This window comes from Scylla paramamosain, unplaced genomic scaffold (genome assembly GCF_035594125.1).
Source record: "Scylla paramamosain isolate STU-SP2022 unplaced genomic scaffold, ASM3559412v1 Contig113, whole genome shotgun sequence".
Classification (NCBI taxonomy): domain Eukaryota; kingdom Metazoa; phylum Arthropoda; class Malacostraca; order Decapoda; family Portunidae; genus Scylla; species Scylla paramamosain.
In genome coordinates, this window is record NW_026973778.1 from 122,185 (window position 1) to 140,679 (window position 18,495).

Consider the following 18,495-nt stretch of genomic DNA (forward strand, 5'->3'; position numbering starts at 1 on the left):
GCTTCCGAGGCAGCCACGCGCTCAGGGTCTGCCACGGCAGTATTCGTTTCTTGCTGGCCTTAATATAGAAACCACAGTCTGTACATGTACCTACAACTTACGGCTGTCCTGTCCCGACACCTACCCCACATAACAGGTGTCACTGTGTATTCGCTCATTCTTTCCTTACACTTGTGCTTGAATGGGGCGGGTGATTGCTGCTGCTCAGTCTGTAGGGATGTGCTTCACTTCCTCTCTCCAAATACACGAGCATCTGTCAGGCAAATTGTACTATCTCTCATTCTCAGGTTTCGGAATATCTACTCTAGTGCTCTCTCTCTCTCTCTCTCTCTCTCTCTCTCTCTCTCTCTCTCTCTCTCTCTCTCTCTCTCTCTCTCTCTGTCTCTCTCTCTCTCTCTCTCTCTCTCTCTCTCTCTCTCTCTCCTCTCTCTCTCTCTCTCTCTCTCTCTCTCTCTCTCTCTCTCTCTCTCTCTCTGTGACTATACGTTTCTCATTCGTAGTTCACTAGGTTAGGTTAGATTTCTGTTTGTTTATTGGTTGCCTTCTCTTCAATCCTTCCATCTCTCCCTCATCAGTACTTTTCTCTCTCTGACTATAAGTTTCTCTCGTAGTTCATTAGATTAGATTACATTTCTCTTTGTTTATTGGCTGCTTTCTCTTCAATCCTTCTTCCATCTCTCTCTCATCAGTACCAAAGTAACTCTCCTTTCAGTCTTGCATTATTTTTTTCCCCTCGCCCAGAAAATTCTTCCTTTCTTTATTCTTACCGGATTGAAATTTCCTTACCTGAATTTTTTTTTATTTTGTCAGTTTCAAATTGTGTGATATCTTTCTGGTTTCTGGAAATTTTTTTTTCTTTCAGTTGTCTACATTATTTCAGACTAAGATTTTGTTTGTGACTCTCTCTCTCTCTCTCTCTCTCTCTCTCTCTCTCTCTCTCTCTCTCTCTCTCTCTCTCTCTCTCTCTCTCTCTCATATCTTTTTTCCGTGTGTTCCGTGTCTCTGTCAAAATTATTCCACATGTATTCTTTCTTTCTTTCTTTCTTTCTTTCTTTCTCAGCTCAATTACATCTCCGTGTGTCTCTTCTGCGCCTCGATTGCTTCCGCGTCGTCCTGTGCTTCAGTCTATGAGTCATGCACGATCTGCCGTTCTCAGAGTGTTGTCGTTTTCTCCCTTGCTGTCCCACCTGTCCCACCTGTCCTCCTTGCTCCTTTGTTTTCAGTTACACCTCTTGCGCTTCTTCCTTTGCATTTTACCTTAGCTTTTATTCTTGAATGCCGGGTACGTGATTCTCATTATGACTCTCTCTCTCTCTCTCTCTCTCTCTCTCTCTCTCTCTCTCTCTCTCTCTCTCTCTCTCTCTCTCTCTCATTTTTTAATCATTTATCTTTAAAAAATCTTACTTTTTTTATATTTTTGTTCTTCTTATGTTTATTTTTCTCAGTCTTTTACTGTTTTTTTTTTCAGATTCGATTGTTTTATTGTGTTATTTTCCATTTACTTTTTAGCACTTTTGGTTTTAAGGTATTTCAAAATAGTGCTAGATTTTGTTGAGAGAGAGAGAGAGAGAGAGAGAGAGAGAGAGAGAGAGAGAGAGAGAGAGAGAGAGAGAGAGAGAGAGAGAGAGAAAGTAGTAGTAGTACTAGTAGTAGCAGTAGTAGCAACAGTTGTAGCAGTAGCAATGGCAGTGGTGGTAATGGTTGTAGTAGTAGTAGTAATAGTAGTAGTAACAGTAGCAGCAGTAGTAGTGGACCATACCTTTCACCCCTCTTCCCATAATACATAAAGTAAATAAGGTCAAGAAAATTAAAATTGAATTTGTATGCATGGGAGATGGCTTCCATACACACACACACACACACACACACACACACACACACACACACACACACACACACTATTATGCTGCTGTAATATAAATATCTGTCCCGTGAGAATAATAATGATAGATTTGTCATAATACATTTAATAATATCATCATATTTTCATATCACTATCATATCATATTTTCTGGCTTCCTCTCCCACAACCTTGTTCCTCAGTGGTGCATCACTCACTTACTTCTTCGTTAATAGATGGATCTTTTCTTTTTTTCTCTTTCTTTTTTTGGAATTATTTTCATCGAGAAAATAATTCTAAAAAAGGAAAGAATCGCTCAGTCTTGATCCTCAGCGGAGAGTCACTTAATGTTTAGGCGTCTTAATTAATCGATGTTAATAGATGGATCTTTTTCTTTGTCTTTTTCTTTTTCTGAAATTATTTTCATCGATAAAATAATTCCAAAAAAAGAAAGAATCGCTCAGTCCTGATCCTCAGCGGAGAATCACTTAATGTTTAGGCGTCTTAGTTAATCGATAGAAGATTTTGTTTTCGTTATTATCTTTGTCGCATTCACGAAGTTTGTCCTCAGTAGGAGTGACTCAGCGGTGAGCGGCGCGCGAGCCGTGAACAAGGCTCCGCGCACCAGTCTGTTTCCGGGTACGCAGCCGCGTTCTGAGGGCCGCCACCTCTCGGGCCCACCTCACTCGCGCGGGGCCTGGGGGTGGCGGCTGCGATTCCAGTACACTCAAATCCACCTCGGGTTTGTAATCAGCAGGGACGCTGCGGTGAGAGTCAATCTTACTGCGGACTGATTTCACATTTATCCTCTTGTAGCGCTTTTTCTTCTCTCCTGACGCTTTTCTGTTTCTTTTCAGCGAGAGCACGTTACGTTTGTAGCTACACGGCAATGTTTTCTTTCTCAAATCCAGTTCCTTCTTTGCCTTCACTCTCGGCGTCATCTTCCTCACCGGTGTTGGCTCTTCAGCGTCCGTCTCCTTTTTAGTCTCATGGTCACCTTCCGTTGCAGTCTCTTCTTCAGCTGGACTCTTTTCCTCACTGTGAGCGTCTTCATAGTCTCCTTCCTGAACCATCTGCGTGTCAATCATTATTCCTGGTTCCTTGACCTTCAGTGAAACACATTCCCTCTCAGCATCTTCTTTGACTTCCTGATCTGCCTCGTCTTTCTCTGGAGGGACGCTGTTCACCTCGTCAGCGTCCGTCTCCTCTTTTCCAGTGTCATGCTCATCATAGTCTTCCCAATCTTCAGTATTCTCTTTCTCTGGAGGGACGCTGTTCACCTCGTCAGCGTCCGTCTCCTCCTTTCCAATGTCATGCTCATCATAGTCTTCCCATGCTTCTTTCTCTGGAGGGACGCTGTTCACCTCGTCAGCGTCCGTCTCCTCCTTTCCAGTGTCATGCTCATCATAGTCTTCCCAGTCTTCAGTATTCTCTTTCTCTGGAGGGACGCTGTTCACCTCGTCAGCGTCCATCTCCTTTCCAAAGTCATGCTCATTATAGTCTTCCCATGCTTCTTTCCCTGGAGGGACGCTGTTCATTTCGTCAGCGTCCGTCTCCTCCTTTCCATTGTCATACTCATCACAGTCTTCCCAGTCTTCAGTGTTCTCTTTCTCTGGAGGGACACAGTTCACCTCTTCAGTGTCCGTCTCCTGCTTTCCAGTGTCATGCTCATCACAGTCTTCCCAATCATCAGTACACTCTTTCTCTGGAGGGACACTGTTCACCTCTTCAGTGTCCGTCTCCTGCTTTCCAGTGTCATGCTCATCATAGTCTTCCCAGTCATCAGTACACTCTTTCTCTGGAGGGACGCTGCTCAATTCTTCAGCGTCCATCTCCTTCTTTCCAGTCACCTGCTCATTATAGTCTTCCCAAGCTTCAGTTTCCTTTCCTTCACGTGGACTCTCTTCCTCTCCTTTAGGATCTTCATCGTCTCCTTTCTGAACCAGCTGCATGTCACTCATTGTTCCTGGTTCCTTTTCCTTCTTTGTAATATCTCCTCTATCAGCGTGTTTCTCTTCTTCGTCTGTGTTCTTCTCTGCAGGGATGCCTTCCACATCACCAGTGTCCGTCTCCACTTTTTCTGTCTCATCTTCACCATAGTCTTCCCAAGCTGGGGCTTCCTCTTCTTCACCTGTATTCTTTTCATGACTTTTAAATTCATCCTCCTCTCCTTCCTGAACTAACTGTACTTCACTCATTATTCCTTGGTCGTCTTCCTTCTTCCCATCTTGTTTTTCAGTATTGTCTTTCTCCTCCTTATCTCTGCTTTCTGTTTCAGAAGCGGCGTTTTCCACATCGACAGTGTTCGTCTCCTCCTTTTCATCTTTTCCCTCCCAAGCCGCAGTCTCCTTTCCTTCGACAGGATTTTTCTTCTCGCTCTCAATGGCTCGCTCGTCTTTTCCCTGAACCTGAACCATCTGTACTTTCTTGTCTAATTCTTTACGGTTCTTGGACGGCTGAGCTTCGCGAAGGACGGAACAAGACGCAGTGCTTTGCTGTTCGTTACGATTCATTGACGGCTGCAATTCGCGAAGGGCGGGACGAGATGCGGTGGCGTGCTGTTCCCGTGCAGCAGGAGCCTCTTTGTGGAATGGAGAGCAGCGACTTGCCTTCAAGTTGTTGGTTTGAACTGCAAGCATCGGGATTACTGGTGGCAACTTCACGACCTCTGGACGTGTTAAGATTTGGGCGGGCTCTTCTTTTTTCTCCTTAAAGCTGGTTAACAAAGAGGTCATGTAGTCGATCTTTTCCTTCTTTTCGTAATGATCGCGGTTATCGCACTCTCCTTTCTGTCGTGACGCGTGTTTGGTCTTTTTCTGAGGAGCGCGCTTCTCCTCGCCTCCTGATGCCGTCTTGTCCTTCGTAATGATCCGAAATCCTGATTCCGTAACGTAGAGGACGAATTGCTCCGCTTCTCTGTCCCGCATCTCGTCCAGGAAGGTTGTCAGGCGGGCGAAGAGGACTAGCTTCTTTCCTCGCCGCTGCGTGACTGACACCTTCACCGCCGCTTTGCCTGGCTTCCAGTACTCCTGGAACACCATGCCGTTCATGTACATGGCCGTCTCCAGCGACGTGTATTTCTGGAGACTGGCCTCGCTCTTCTGCTTGTTGAATTTAAACTTGGCCACCTTGTCGCAGCTCGGTGTGCGTGGCCAGCAGCAGCAGCACCAGCGAGGCGCTGGGGCGTCGAGGTGATGCAAGGACACCTTCACCTTGCGTGGGGGGCCGCGGAGAATGTCGCCATTCTCCACGACACACACGCCACGGATGTATTTCTCAAAGTTCCGTTGACCGTTCATGTTTAATCCTGTAGTCTAATGTTTTGGCTGAAGGTACCCCCCAGGCAGTACTTGGCCTGGGGTGGCAGTTTGCCTGAAGTGCTTTTCACCAACTCCAAGCTGTGACGGCTCTCGGCAGTGTTGCCTCCTTACAGAGCACGGTCTTCAGGGTTCACAGGCAGGGAACCACGTGCAGTGCAATCAGTGTCTTAGGGCGCAGGAGGTAATCCCTCGCTGGCAACTCAGTGACCGGCTACGACCAATAAGAAACTTGCGTGCCATTGCATCAGCCAATCATAACCATTCATTATTATTATTATTATTTATTATTATTATTATTATTATTATTATTATTATTATTATTATTATTATTATTATTATTATTAGTTACTACTACTACTACTACTACTACTACTACTACTACTACTACTACTACTACTACTACTACTACTTCTACAACTACTACTACTACTCATAATAATAATAACAATAATAATAATAATAATGATAATAATAATAACAAATATTATTATTATCATTATTATTATTATTATTATTATTATTATTATTATTATTATTATCATTCTTAGGCATTCGTAAAGATGAAAACTTAAATTCTGGTTACCATACAGAAACAGAGAGGTGAGGTTTGCCCAGAGTGTGTGGTGTGTTGTGCAGCATTCGTCACCAGCTTTCTATTGAAGCACTAATGACCACACATTATACTGTGTGTGATCCCCACCTCACGTGTTGTGTGTTTGTCTGTGGCTGTACGTGTCGTCTTTCTTAAACAAACTGTGGTACAAAATAACATTATAAGATGTGTACGATTCTACAAGCACTGTATTAAAAGCTAATAAATTACTCAAATTTAAGAACATAATATAAGAAAATTGAGGAACCTGCAAGAAGCCATCAGGCCTACACGTGGCAGTCCCTCTATGAAACATACCTACCTATTTCTTCCTATTATCTCTCATTATATTATTACCATCATATCATATTATCATCTATTATCTATTTTTATTACATTATCCTCTTTCTGTTATCCTTATTCCTAAATATATCTACACTTTTCTCAAGCTTCTGACAGAGCACTAACAACCTGATTACTGAGTCTATTCCGTTAATCTACCACTGTACGCGAGAACCAATTCCTTTCTATCTCTTTTTAAATCTAACTTTTTCAAGCCTGAACCTATTATTCCTTGTCCTATTGTAATTACTGATACTGAGAATTTTGCTTCTGTCACCCCTGTTGTTTACTTCCATTGATAAATATTTTCTGTTAAGTATTTATAGACACATGACGTCTTGTTCTCGCGGTGCCTTGCTTAGCTTCACAGACAACACTTATCGTACTGCAGGTAATCATAACAGTTTAGTCTGCCAGCATTATCGCACAACCATTTTTGGGAGCTAGTCACTTGGTACTGGGGCGGATGGTACCTAGGTCATATATGCCTCCCCCCACTGACTCCCATCGATCCATCCATTCGTCTACCCACCCACCAACACATCCACTTATCCACCAAATCACTTATCCATACAACCATTCAGCATCTCATCCACCTACTGACCCACTGACACACCCATCCACACATCTATCCACACGCCTACCTACAGCACATTCATCCATCCTTCCATCTATCAGTCACCCTAGCTACTCACCCTTCCATCCACATATCAGTCCATCCACCCATTCATTTATCCACACATCAGTGCATCTACTCATCCACACACCCATTTACTCACTCATGTATCCACCCAGCCAAATATCCATCCACACACCAACTCACCCACCCACCCATCCACGCATCCACTCACCCATCCACCTATCCATCCACACAATAATTCACTCATCCACAAATCAAACTGTATCAATAAGTATCTCGTGGGTGGGTGAGTGTGAGTCGATGAATAGAAGGATGGGGATCTGGCTGTGGGTGGATGGGTGGATGTCAGTGGGTGGATATGGTTGAGTGGGTGAGTGGATGCGTTAGTGAGCATTATATTAGTGTGTGCGGATCCCCATGGTGCCTTCATGAAGCTTGTAGTCTATACATCCGAATCGAAAGACATTTTGTGAACGGAGTGGTTTGGATACCATCTCGAGAAGCAAGTGTGTGTGTGTGTGTGTGTGTGTGTGTGTGTATGTGTGATATGTTAGTTGTAAGTGCAAGCTCTTAATAGGCACCCTTTATCCTACTCCCTCTACTCTCCGTCCCTCCTTTTCTCTCCCTTTTCCTCCGTCCTTCCCTTGCCTTCAACTCCTTCCCTTCCTCTTAACCATGAGAGAGAGAGAGAGAGAGAGAGACAGAGAGAGAGAGAGAGAGAGAGAGAGGTGCAGTGGTAGTTACAAGTCGCCTAAGAGTACAGGTAATCAAGGCGTGGGTACTAAAGGTGTTAGGTAACCTGCTTACTTAGGCACGGCAGCAGTAGGCCTACGCTGAGGGCTACACTGGGTTACGTAATTAGTGCACCTGGGGGTTAATGTGCGGTGCGTAGGAACTTGTGGGCAGAGCAACACAAAGGAACACAAAAAATGAAACAAAAGAAAACAAAGGATGAAATAAACAGCAGCAGACAGTTTGGTCCTTACGATATACGGAATGTGTTGATATAAAGAGGATGAGAGAGAGAGAGAGAGAGAGAGAGAGAGAGAGAGAGAGAGAGAGAGAGAGAGAGAGAGAGAGAGAGAGAGGAGCTTTAAAAGAATATTAGAGAAATTTACTGATGGGGGATGGTAGATGAAAAAAAGGTACAGGCATATTTCCTACAGGTACTGCCACGTGCAGGCCTGATGGCTTCTTGCAGCTTCCCTTACTTTCTCGTGTTCTTAAACTCACCTACGTTTCCAAACCTGAGTGTTGTGTGCTCGCTGCAATGCACTGGATATTTAAATTTAAAGCTGATATTGGTAGGTGTTTAATTACTTGTTCAAATTTAATAGCAGCCTTAAAGCAACATGGGAGCGACTGAGGTTACCATGGCGAGGACACTGAGCTGGCATTCTCTCTCTCTCTCTCTCTCTCTCTCTCTCTCTCTCTCTCTCTCTCTCTCTCTCTCTCTCTCTCTCTCTCTCTTGTTTCGCCCTTTTTTTTTCTCTAGCACCTGAATCTCCTTTTTTCACTTTTCATGCAATAGTACGCTCCCGCATTTCCAGCCGATAGAGAGAGAGAGAGAGAGAGAGAGAGAGAGAGAGAGAGAGAGAGAGAGAGAGAGAGAGAGAGAGAGACCTGGCCTTGTTCTTTTGTTATTTTTCCAGCCAGGCACATCGCGGCCTCTCTCTCTCTCTCTCTCTCTCTCTCTCTCTCTCTCTCTCTCTCTCTCTCTCTCTCTCTCTCTCTCTCTCACCATCCTTCTGCGTTGAAAGACATATTGTGGAAGTCAGTCTTAATATACGTCTTCAAGTTTGTTTGATATGGGATCTATTTCAGTCCCTGTAGGTGTGTGTGTGTGTGTGTGTGTGTGTGTGTGTGTGTGTGTCCGACAGTGGAAAGCTGTTTAGTACTGACATTTGGTACAAGTCTGCGTGATGAAAAGAAACCATTTCCTTCTTTGCACAACTTAAGAGCTACCTCAAATTCTGTTTAATATTGGCAAAAAAATAAATAAATAAATAAATAAATGCAATAAATAAATAAGTGAAAATAAATAAATAAACAAATAAAATAAAATAAAAACAAATAAATAAAAAGTCAATGAAATACTTTTTTTAGCACACACACACACACACACACACACACACACACACACACAGCTCAGGTCTCACCACTGGACACGCCACGCCTCGCGCCACCAGGAACACACACAATCCACCGTGCTGTATATAACAACAAGTAAACCAAAGCTAAGAGCGCATGGTAGATAATTATAACGTTCCAGAATTTCTCCGTCAAACATAACTGTATATAGTATACATCTCTCAATACTAAAGATATTTTCTCTTTAATTTCACTCAACAGCATTAAGTTTTCCAATCGTTTTCATTTACATAATTTTACGTGTCGCCCTCCAGCATGTTCTTACTGGGACCTGGAATACACACGTCGTTCTTTCACTACTCTGAATTACATAGTCTTTCACTGTAATTTTCCCGCCTGAGGACACGTCAGCGTGGGAACACTGCCGAGTGATGTCGTTCGCTGGTTGGTCTTGTTCTGAAATATGCAGCGACTTCACGTCATATTTCTATCAAAACTATAATTTAATTGCAAGAAAAAAGATTATTCCTATGCGAATGAACTAGTACCTTATAAACAACATCGGTTTGCTGCACGTTTCAGGTCAAGATGTGAATACGGACACTCACCAGGGAACGAAGGCAAGTCAGCAGCAGCGTTACTGTGTCCACAAAATTACCGTGACAGAGTTGATGACAAGAGTGTGAGTGAGGCTCAGTGAAGTTACGTGCTTCTGAATTACACTTCCTTTCTTTAGCCTTTCACAATTTCTTATTTATTTCAAACTTTTCATGCGAGTTCATCTTTCCTGTGAGATTTACTGAACCACTGTCCACACACCACACGTCAGCTACCACTTGTTCGTCACAGCAGCGTCCACTCATTAACTACATACTCTACTGTTGACTATAGTTTCCTTCCACTATTTTTATCCCTATTTTTTCAAGGTCCCTCCCATTCTCAGCTTCCTCCCACAGTCTCTAGGGAAAAAAATGGTTTCCCACGTACGCTCATCCCTAAGCTGTACTTCCTGTCAATACAAAGAAATCTGAAACGTTCTTCGCCGCACCTCCACTACATTCAAAAGGCTCTAGTTGAAATGACGGGTTTTTAAGGGTGTTTTTACAATTCTAGTGATATATTAACAAGATTTCTACCCAATTAGCAAGAGAAACACTTAAGAACCCGGCTAATCATCTGTGGCCTTTGAAAATAGTCGTGGTGAGAGAGCAAAGCATGCCAAAAGCGGGCCAGAGTGTATATTCCTCCAGCCTCCACTCCTGTCAGTTTTCCCGCTGCGTCTTTCACGAGGACGAGGAGGCGAGCGTGGTGAAGGCTGGCACTACTGATCCTGCTTGCTTGCAATCCTCTTTCCCTAATGTTCCTCTAAAAGCTCCAGGCGGGGATTATGTTTTTTTCAATTGTCAACTATACATAACCTGCCTCCATGAATCCAAATAACCAAACACTATGAAAAAAAAAAGAAAAATATATATACACAGAATATAGAAAGTAATTATAAAATGTCAATAATTTACCAAAAAGCCTATTACTGTCTTATCCTTTATCGCTGTATTTCATTACACTTTCAATTTAAAAAAGATGTATGTAATCGGATATCACTCGTGGGGGTCACCGGGCGGGGAGGCAGATACGACGATAAAGGAGCAGTGATTTGTAAAGCTTGGCACGTTTTGAAAAGCTTCGCCCTCATGTCAAAGCTCTTCCTACACACCGCACAGATGATTACTGAGACTCCCTTTGATGTTTTCTTCCACTGGCGGTACATAATCCTTGCTAAGCTAACACTGTAATCATAAAACACCCCCAGACCTCAAAACTTCCCAATGAATTCTGTCAGGAGTAGACGGGATATGATTGAAAAAGGTACGAGGATGCGAACCTTTCCAACCAGCAAACTTCCAACCAGCGTGACGTTTATTTTGACTCCCACCAACAGACGCCATTCACAACACGCCACGAGAAACTGATGACTTTTCTTTTCTTTTGTTTCCCCTTGTCATTTAGATCAGGTAAGTGTGATCCTTCCGTCTGTCCCTCTCGCCGCACTAATTCCCGCCTCGCTTTGCACTGGGTTTGCATACCTTCCCCGGTCTCTCTCTCTCTCTCTCTCTCTCTCTCTCTCTCTCTCTCTCTCTCTCTCTCTCTCTCTCTCTCTCTCTCTCTCTCTCTCTCTCTCGTTAGTGGCGTGTAGTGTTGTGTTGTGCTGTGTTGTGTTTGTGTTGGCGGCGCTGGATTAAAACCTTTGGGGTGGGCGGGGTGTGGGGGTGTAAAGAGATATCACACGTCACTCTTTCTCCTGTAAGATTACAACCACCACCACCACCACCACCACCACCAGTTATTATTATTATTATTATTATTATTATTATTATTATTATTATTATTATTATTATTATTATTACTATTATTATTATTATTATTATTATTATTATTATTATTATTGATATCGTTGCTATCATTACTACTACTACTACTACTGCTACTATTACTGCTAAAATTGTACTACTACTACTACTACTACTACTACTACTACTACTACTACTGGTACTGCTGCTGCTGCTGCTGCTGCTGCTGCTGCTGTTACCAGTACTGCTACTGTTCCTGCTACTGTTTCTTTTCTACGGCGACTACTACTTACGACATCACCACCACCGCTACCACCACCACCACCACCAACAGCAACAACAACAACAACAACAACAACTACTACTACTACTACTACCTCCATTACCATCCCCCCTTCGAACTTACCAGAATCACAACAGTAGATCATGATAACTTACACCACAAATTTTGAGACGAGAGAGAGAGAGAGAGAGAGAGAGAGAGAGAGAGAGAGAGAGAGAGAGAGAGAGAGAGAGAGAGAGAGAGAGAGAGAGAGAGAGAGAGAGAGAGAACATGCAAACTTTACGATACTAAAAAAAAAAATCATTACTACCCCTTTGAACCCTATTCGGGGAGCGGCATCTCAATAGGCCCTTTATTTTTTTTTTTCTTTTATTGGATCTCTATTGCCCTTGGCCGGTGTCCCTCCTACATAGAAAAATAAATCACTAAATACTACGCATATACACCGCTATGAAGTTGCATCTCTTGTTCTTGTCTTTATTTCTTACTTTATTTTCCCGGTGTTGTCTCCAGGTGATCCGTCCATTAGTGTCTCTATTATCACGGATTGGCTGGAAAGTAACGAGGAAGGAGATAAGTGAGGCGAGGAGATCAATGATTTATGTGTGTTTTCCTTCCAATACAGACAGAGAGAGAGAAGCTTTACTCTTACAAACATTCCTCCCTCTTTCCCACTATTCATTCCTCACTTCTTCCTCCCTTCTCTTTCCTCCTTCCCTTCCTCCCTCCTGCTTCTCTCCCCTCTCCCATACCCTATCCTGGCTCAAGCATCTGAGGTCTGTTCAAACAAATTTCCAAACCAGTAATTTACAAAGATAAGAAACTAACTCAGTGGCTTCAAGGAGGAGGAGGAGGAGGAGGAGGAAAGGAAGGGTCAGTAGAGTGGAAGTAGGTTAAGAGGACCTGAGTGAAGAGAGAGAGAGAGAGAGAGAGAGAGAGAGAGAGAGAGAGAGAGAGAGAGAGAGAGAGAGAGAGAGAGAGAGAGAGAGAGAGAGAGAGAGATTATTATTATTATTATAGTTTATTGACAGAATTTTTTGCGATTACAAGGAGCATAAAGTAAAAATCATTTCACTAAAATCATTATATCATATAAAAAGAGCTACAAATAAAAATCCTGTCCAGATAAAATTAACCAATTCACATTGCAAAAAACAAACTTTCTCCAAACTTAACAAAAAAAAAAAAAATTCAAACTCCCTTTCTTTAAAAAAAAAAACAAGAACATTTTAGCCGTAAAGCTTGAACACATCGCAAACATAATCACATAAAGTGCCTAATAAAAAATTCAAACTCCCTTTCTTTTAAAAAAACAAGAACATTTTAGCCGTAAAGCTTTAACACATCGCAAACATAATCACATAAAGTACCTAATTTACCCTTATACTTCATTAAACTGGTAAAACTACTAAAATCCAACATATTATATCTAGCCCTACAGTCCCTTGACAAAGAACAATTTAACAAAACATGAGACTCATCTTGTACTGCATTACTATCACACATACACAGTCGCAACTCTGCTGGTATTCCATTCCTTCTACCTGTCTCAATTTTTAAATCATGTGACATTAGTCGAAGCCTCGTAAGGGCCTGCCTTTTGTAGTCCGGGACAAACTCATTGCTGACATAAACTGGATGTACTGATAGTTCAGGGTTAATTACTGATCTGTACGCCACATACTTAGATGCCGTCTCGGGTTTTTCTCTAATTTTTATTTTGACTATATCCAGTGGATTTATGTTATCTCTATACTGTAGTGCCTTCATCACAAATTGATACCCTGGAGTATTAGCTACTCTGCACAACTCAAATGCAACATAGAATGGTTCTTCAACGTTCGGTTCCCTTAACTTTGATTCTAGAAATTTCCTTCTCCTTTTTGCTATGACATCAAGTACAGGTGGAATACCTGATTCAATAAGACACATGTCGGGGCTTGTAAATTTCCTTACCCCTAGCAAGTTCTTTACTGCTCTATTGTATTGAACAATTATCTTTCTAGGATTATTTGTCAACCATGTTTCTGAGCTATAAAGAAGGGCAGAAGTGACAGCAGCATCAAATACTTTGCGCTTGTATGTATATGGCATAATGTTATTTGCTGCACAAAAAATTGCAAATTTATTGAGTTGCATCTCATTCACGGTTTCGTGAAGGTCCAATACTGTGTTCATCTTTGCATCATCACAAATCCATGCCCCAAGGTAAAGATACTTATGAACACAGTCTATCTTGATGTTACGAACAGTTAACGGCAATCTGTCTTCATCTGTACCTCGCACTACCATAAGTTTTGTTTTCTTTTCATTAAGTACCATTCCATATTCTTGGCAATAATCCAACACTGCGGTTAACTTTCTCACACACATTTCTTTAGAAGTAGCTAGTATTACCATGTCATCCATAAGAAGGAGCGTATGTAGTTTCCCCAAGAATCCATCTGTATCTACACACCTGTTTATCATCCTAACCACCTCATCCATGTATATGGTGAATAAGAGACAACTCGATGGAGATCCTTGGCGGACTCCAACAGTGGCAGCAATAGTTGCAGAACGTAACACACTTTGAGTACAGGAATACATAGCTTGTATAGCACGCAACATAACCTTACCACAACCACGTGATTTAAGCAATTCAAGCAATTTACCTCGAGGCACTCTATCATATGCTTTGCTGTAATCTATGAATAACATATACAGCTTCTTTTTCTTATAATTAGCCAGGTCACATAATAATCTTAACGTCATTATTTGTTCGACACATCCTCGACCGCTTTGAGCACCTGCTTGACATTTATCAATACTTGCCCATAGTTTTAATCTATTCAAAATTAAGTAATCATACAATTTTGCCAATGTATTCATAATGGATATGCCTCTGTAGTTTCCACATTCAAGTCTGTCTTTACCTCCTTTGAAGAGTACAAAAAGTTTGCTACAACCCCATGAAACTGGATAACACACATTAAGAAAAACAACGTTAAACATATGTAAAAAGAACATGATCCAGTTAACAGGTAAAGCTCTCATAATTCCTGGACAAATACCAACATAACTTTTTCTAACATTCACATCCTTGAGTACTTTATCTAATTCTTGTACAGTGAAAGGTTCGTCTAATACGGGTATCGTTGGAGTCGAGTCATCTATACATACAGTGCGAATACTATTAGTGTGACACTCATTATTTAACAAGCTCTCGAAATGGGTCTTTAGTTGATCGTCTTCAGGTTGTCTGTGTTCGTGCGTATCAATATTCCCTCTCTCTCTCTGAGAGAGAGAGAGAGAGAGAGAGAGAGAGAGAGAGAGAGAGAGAGAGAGAGAGAGAGAGAGAGAGAGAGAGAGAGAGAGAGAGAGAGAGAGAGAGACCAATCCTATTTTTGGACCATGAAACTTAATAACTAATCTCTCTCTCTCTCTCTCTCTCTCTCTCTCTCTCTCTCTAGTTAATCACAGGAGGAGAAAGTTAATTTAGCTTCTCTCGTACTATCACGCGAGAGAGAGAGAGAGAGAGAGAGAGAGAGAGAGAGAGAGAGAGAGAGAGAGAGAGAGAGAGAGAGAGAGAGAGAGAGTTTACGTAGGTTGAGTAAATATATTTCTCTCTCTCTCTCTCTCTCTCTCTCTCTCTCTCTCTCTCTCTCTCTCTCTCTCTCTCTCTCTCTTACCGTACTTTATCACAATTTCCTCCCTTTTACAGTAATTAACTTCGTTTTTCTATCTCCCCTTTCTTTTTCTTTTCACTTGACATCATTCTTCCTCTTTCCCTTCCTCCTCCTCCTCCTCCCCAAGAACCCAAATCCCCTGCCTTGCTTTCCCAGATTAACTAATACCCAATGGACAGATGCTTTCCTCCTCCTCCTCCTCCTCCTCCTCCTCGTCCTCCTCCTCCTCTTCCTCCTCCTCCTCCTTCTATTCTCGGTTCACTTGCTTCATCTCTTGTTCCTCCTCCACTCCTGATAATTCAAATACTGGAAACAACAGTAAGAAGTATATTTGCTTCTGCTGATGTTACTTCTATTTTCACTACTATTATCGTCACTACTGCTACTACTGCTACTCCTACTACTACTAAGGAATTCAATGGTGCAATTGTAGTTTTATGTCCAAAACACACCAGGTGAATCATTGAAAACTTCACTACCACCACCACCGCCACCGCCTCGTCACCACACAGCGGTCTGCCAGCCACACCTGAACGCGCCACAGTACGCAAGCCTCGCCCAGTCTGTAAGCCGACTACTGATACACTGCCCAGGCTTCCCCTTAGACGTAATGAAATATTCTGTTGCATGTATAGATAGAGTAGCCATTTTGAAAGATACGACTGCCAGGAAATGAGAGAGAGAGAGAGAGAGAGAGAGAGAGAGAGAGAGAGAGAGAGAGAGAGAGAGAGAGAGAGAGAGAGAGAGAGTAGTTGATCTCTAAGAGCCTGTATATATATTTTTGCGAGTTACAATTGTTTATGGGTGCTTAAGTAAAAGTTAGCGTCATTAGCAGCTCAAGGGCTAATCCGAGCACTGCTATACTATTGCCACGTGTCTGTATCTTCACTACGTACATTCTATAGTGCTTTTGTAGTGAAGGCGTTCTGTCACGTTTGAAAATACTTAGAAGCAATAATAACTTGATCAATCCCAAAAAAGAAGGAAGTAAAGGACGGTATTTAATGAAATAATTTAGTCTAATTAGTAGAACAATATGACATAATCAGTAGTATACGGTATTTAATGGAATAATTTAGTCTAATTAGTAGAATAATATAACATAATCAGTAGTATAATTCAAAGCTTTTACAGCAACGATACTTTAATTAACGCCAAAAACAAAGATGTAATCGTTAATACTAAATGGAGCGTGTTAGTGTAATTAGCAGTATAATATAATGTAATTACTAGTATGACATAACATAAAACTTAAAAGCAACAATAATGCAATCAACACCAAGGGAAAGAAGTGATAAACAATGATAAATGGAATGAGTTCATGTAATTAGTGGTAATTTGATTGTAACTACAGCTCGCCACCTAACTGCTGACGTCACTTCTAGATTGTAAGGCGTATCTGAGGTGGGCCACGACACAACTTTATTTATTTATCTATTTATTTATTTATTTTTTTCATGTAAGAGGGTCACTGGCCAAGGGAAACAAAAAAAAATAAGATAAAAAATCCCACTGAGGTGCCAGTCCCTAAAGAGATGTCAAGAGGATCATTGAAAATTGAAGGATAATTGTCTTGAAACCTGCTCTCTCTCTCTCTCTCTCTCTCTCTCTCTCTCTCTCTCTTATAATGCTTGTTACTAAGGCCAGCCGCGGCTCATGTCTCTATATCCTTGTCCTTGCATTCCCTCCTTGCGTGCTCTAATCCTCTCATGCCCTTCTCATCCCTTTAGTTTACATATTCTAGCATTCTAATCTCCCTTTACACTGCAGGTCGCCCTCTTGCACCCATCACATCTACCATACTGTTCTCGTATACATATTCGTACATATTCCCTCAGTTATCTCACTTCCTGCCATTCCTTCCTTTATGTTGGTGTGTCTGGCCGCCTCAACAACTAATTCCATTCCCTCGTCTCTGCATGATTTCTCGAATTTGTTGCAGGCACGTTGCATGTTTTCACTATTCATTTTTCGCGCACCACAAACATTATTCAGGCAATTCATCTCGGCTGGTCCGATCCTTGCCTTTTGTCTTCTGTTCCAACACGCGTCGCCTTTACATGTGTGAGTGTTGGTACTATGTCTTACTGTCCGGTCTTTCATCTTGTGTCCTAGAGATTCATCTGCTTTTCTTCCTCGCCTCGCCTTCCAAGCTTCCCTCTAATGCTAATTTCTGTAACGCGAATTTTGTCTAGCTTTTTTGTATTTTTAGTGACAAATTTTACGAATAATGTGCTCAAAAAGGGGACTTCAGGTGGGGGCGCAGGAGGAAATAAAGGTTAATGAGTCCTTTTAACGCGATATTATTTCTGTAACGCGACGCAGAAGAAAATGATCGCGTCGGAGGAGGATGGACTGTAATACCAAGACACTTATTTCATGTACAGTCGCGCTCGGCAGTCAAATAACGCTCTGCACTCACTAGCATCTTGTATTACGTCTTCTCCCAGTATAAAGTCTGCTGACAATCTCCCCACAAAATCTGACAACTGAAAGACTCACCGGATCAAAGGACTTGCGGCTAAGGGGAATACTAAACACTGGCAGAGTGAGGCGGGTTCCTTGACTGATGACCGTTGAAAGCACAGTACTCTCCACTTTCGTTAACCCATTATGTGACTCGCCTCCTGTGAACCGCCCCATCTGATTCGACTCGTATCCGGCACACACAGACAGTACGAGAGAGCGGGTGATGGAGGGATTGGCGGGATCTGTTTTGGATACGAGTGGAGGAGGCGGTTCACAGCGGTCGACTCACAATGGCAACGGTAAGTGATGAACGTGGATATGGGGGAGACTGTAGCTCTTTGATTTCTCGTTCATTCAGCCTTATTTCACTTCCCTCTGAGCCGCGAGATCTTACTCTATATGGTGACTCAAAATGATCCACTTCACTTCCATCTTTTACAGAACCGGTATTCTAATTTTAACCCTTCCATTACTACACATAATTTTCCCATATTCCCTGGCAACTTTTCACATACTTTTCTACTAGTGTGTGCTAGGTAGTTTTGTGGCTTAGAATATACATGATTAATCTTTTATGCTCCCTTTATTCTGTCTGTATTACATGCAAACTATTTTAATTTTACATAATGATATGAATGTTACCAAAAGAGATCTGAGAAATAACGGGGTTGAATAGTCATCTTTAATTTCCATCTTCTCCACAGACAGCCAAATTTATTTACGAACTAACACTAGTACTCCATTATGTGCTTGTCTACAAATTTGCACCCTATTTCGTCTGTTATTAATGATGTCAAGCCAATCCATTATATATCTCGTGCAGGCAAGGCGTCCATTATTACAACAAATGCCGGCGGTGCATCATTCCAGCTTTAAATTTATCATGGTATTTTATTTCCTGT